We start from the raw sequence: 3,828 nt of genomic DNA, 5'->3' as shown, positions 1-3,828 counted from the left end.
TAGAGCCTTTGCTAGCGGTTCTCCACCATGTTTATAAAGCTCTGCCGGTAGGCGATCCTTCCCAGCAGCTTTATTGGTCTTCAGCAGCCCGATTTCTCGTTTGACTTCTTGGAGATCAGGTGCTAGGACATTACTATCTTCCATCGGCGCTCCTAGGTTAATTTCCGTTCCGCCTCCTTCTGCGACTTCTCCATTGAGGTGTTCATCGATGAACTGCTTCCATCTGTCGACCACCTCGCAATCGTTTGTGATTAGATTCCCTCCCTCGTCCCATGTCAGGTTTCGGTGTGTAGCCCTTTCGAGTTTGGTTCATCTTCTCATAAAACTTGCGCGTGTCATTATTTCGGAATAGTTGTTCTAATTCTTCACGATCTCTATCCTCCTTTTGGCGCTTTTTCTTCCTCAGGATCGTGGTCAACTGGTTCCTAGCTCGTCGGTATTTGGCCAGGTTCTCTCTAGTGGCAAACTTAGATAATTTTTCCAAGCAGTTTTTTTCTCCTCCACCGCTTGGCATTCACCATCAAACCTATCATTTTGTGTACTCCGAGGCTCAATATCTAGTGCCTCTCCGATGGCCGAGCGTATTCTGCCCCAACCTTCTTCGAGGTTTGAAGCACCTAACTCCTCAGAAGAAGGCAGTGCCTCATTCAGTACTCGCGCGTAGTTCTCAGCAGCTTGCGGGTTATCTAGCTGCTTGATGTTCAGCCGAGTAGGGCGGCTTTGACGTGTCCGGTATACGGTGGACAGCTTTGAGCGCACATGTACTGCTACTAGGTAATGATGGTAGAGGACAACCGGTCTAATTAGCGTTTTGTACAGTGTGCACTTTATACGGGAGCTCAGATTGTTTGTGGAGTCCGTAGTAAACCCGTAGTACGAACTCGTCGACTACCCCAAACTCATCCCCGTCGATTACCATGGTGCTGTTCATGCGGGTCGGATCGCGCTCGCACAGACCCCCCCCTCCGCTCATATACTTCATTTTAGACGTATTTATCTTCAACTCCCCCCCAGTTGGCTTCGAGGCATGACGCAGGCCTTATAAGCCAGTCGTCGTATGTTCGAATCTCGATTGGGAGAAGCTGTTAGAGTCAATAGGATGGTAGCAACTGGCCCTGCAATTGTCCTGCACATAAACAGAAGCATAAAAACAGAAGGTCAAGTTTCGATAACGGAATGTAGCACCTAAGTTTTGCTTTGCTTATCTTCAACTCAACTTTGCTTCGCGTTTAAGTTTGGTGCATCCACATCGTTAGCAAAACAGATACATTGACTGGATTTATTGGTGCCCGCATTTTCATCGCGTCTCGTCTTATAACAACTTCAAGCGCAATGTTGAATAGTAGGCCGGAAAGACCATCTCTTTGTGGAAGTCCCTGGTGAGATTCGAATGAGTCCGACAATCCGACAATCTCGGACTTCGCGGCGCTTCTGGAGGATCTGTCGTAGGGTGAAGATTTGGTCCGTTGAGGACCGACCCTCCATGCAGCCGGCCTGATAATTTCCCACGAATCTTTTAGCTATTGGCGACAGTCGATGGAAGATGACTTGGACAAACACTTTGTAGGCGGCATTCAGATAGTGACCATTCGGTAGTTCTCACAATCCAGCTTATCGCCTCTCTTGTAGATAAGCCTAATAACCCCGTCTTTCCACTCCTCCGTATCCCAAATCTTGACAATCAGGAGATGCAGACAGCCGTCCAACTTGTCCGGACCCATTTTAATAAGTTCCACTTCAATGCCATCCTTTCCCGCTGCTTTGGAGTTCTTTTGCCGCTGAATGACTTCTTTAACTTCCCTTATCGATAGGTGTGGCACATCTTCGTTGCTTGCTACACTAATGTGGTCACTTCCTCCGCTATCATGGTCTTCCGCCTGCACGCCATTCAAGTGGTCATCGTAGTGCTGCTTGCACCTTTCGATCACGGCATGCTCGTCAGTCAATATACCTCCATCTTTATCTCTGCACATTTCGACCCGCGGCATAAAGCCTTTCTCCTACATTCTGGCGTAAATTGCCTCGGCCGTCGCAAAGTTCTTGGCTATGATATCAAAGCCATTTGCGAAGCCTAAAAGTTGGTTACTTTTGATGAAAATCGAGCCGCTCGTTTCGATGCCTACTCATCGGGTCACACCCTTAAGAGAATTGTTGAAAACCCACATTCCTCAACCAACTTCCTTGTCTCAACCAGCCCTCGTCGCGTCTTGAAGGGTCTCGAGAGTGTCCCCAAAATGCGCACGAATCACATCACTCGACTTAATGTAGCCCTGATCAGTCCTGCCAGTTTATCCGGAACAACTCCTTCTATCTTTTCTACCGATAGCTTCTCCTCCTCCCAAATCTTGGAAATAACCCAGTGTAAACCCGTTGCCATCGTTTGTCGGTTATGTTTATAAAAGCTCTCCGGTTATAATCTCAGATTACAGCTTGGTTCGACTCATGCACCTTCCAGCATTGGACAAAAGGTAGGAGTCAAAATGCCTACTTGTCAAGCATAGCTACCAATACCCCCCCCCCCCCTTCCTTTCCGCTCTTCCCCCCTCCTTCACCAAAAATTTTCATTTCTTTCCCCTACCGTCCCTTCATCAATTGTAGAACCATCGTTTCAAAAAAAATATTAAATATATGTATGACCTCATTCCAAGGTCAAGACTAAAATCTTGAGATTAGTCTATTACATAGGAACGGGGCCTTCCCTCGAAAACCCGCGCCGAGAAACGCGGCTAACATACGCTGACGGACGAACAGCGTCACGTGCAGTACCTTGCAAGTCGTAAGGGCCGGCACAGTGCCGTCGTCCTGAAAGTAAATAGTAGTTAGATTAAAACTTCTCGCTCGGTGGTAATCTGCAATTGATGCAGGAAGCGGCACAATATGTGTCGATAACACAACCAACACGCGTAGCTATCCTTGAGAAGTGGATTTTGCGGTCTCCTTTTGTCCAGCGCCTCTATGGTTCAAAGGTACAAGTACCAGCGAACCACATGCCCTGGAGGGTGTTGTGGGTTCGAATCCGGTTATAATCTCAGATTACAGCTTGGTTCGACTCATGCACCTTCCAGCATTGGACAAAAGGTAGGAGTCAAAATGCCTACTTGTCAAGCATAGCTACCAATACCCCCCCCCCCTTCCTTTCCGCTCTTCCCCCCTCCTTCACCAAAAATTTTCATTTCTTTCCCCTACCGTCCCTTCATCAATTATAGAACCATCGTTTCAAAAAAATATTAAATATATGTATGACCTCATTCCAAGGTCAAGACTAAAATCTTGAGATTAGTCTATATAAAAGCTCTGTTGATAGGCGTTCCTTACCGGCGGCTTTGTTGATCTTCAACAACCCGATTACTCGTCTAACTTCTTGGAGATTATGTGGAAAATTACCATCTTGCAGGGGCATTCCAAAGTTGACTCCTATTTCATCTTTTTCTGCTACTCCACCATTGAGAAGTTCATTGATGAACTGTTGCTGCTCGTTTGAGATCAGACTCCCTTCCTCGTTCCTACAATGTCAGTTTTCGGATCGGCGCGGAATTTGGTCACCGTGTTTTGGTTCAGTGAATCCTGGACCTTAAAGACATCCATGTCCGGCACATTTAATCGATTTTTAGATAAACCAGATGGAAACATCAGCCTTCTTCGCCGTATCGTGAATCGATAGTTTCGGCCGACGTTGGAATATACTTTCCGATTTTTTGCTGCTACCTGTCCGCCGCTGCGTCACCTGGGTCTCCTTGAGTGACTTCAACACCCGGGACACCGTCGAATAATGGGTTACCAGTTGTTTTTGACCCATCTGTGGGACACAATATATGGTTTGTTGGTTGT

Source organism: Sabethes cyaneus, chromosome 3, assembly GCF_943734655.1.
Source record: "Sabethes cyaneus chromosome 3, idSabCyanKW18_F2, whole genome shotgun sequence".
Taxonomy (NCBI): domain Eukaryota; kingdom Metazoa; phylum Arthropoda; class Insecta; order Diptera; family Culicidae; genus Sabethes; species Sabethes cyaneus.
The sequence above is the reverse complement of the archived record's forward strand: the minus strand, read 5'-3'. Positions refer to the sequence as shown.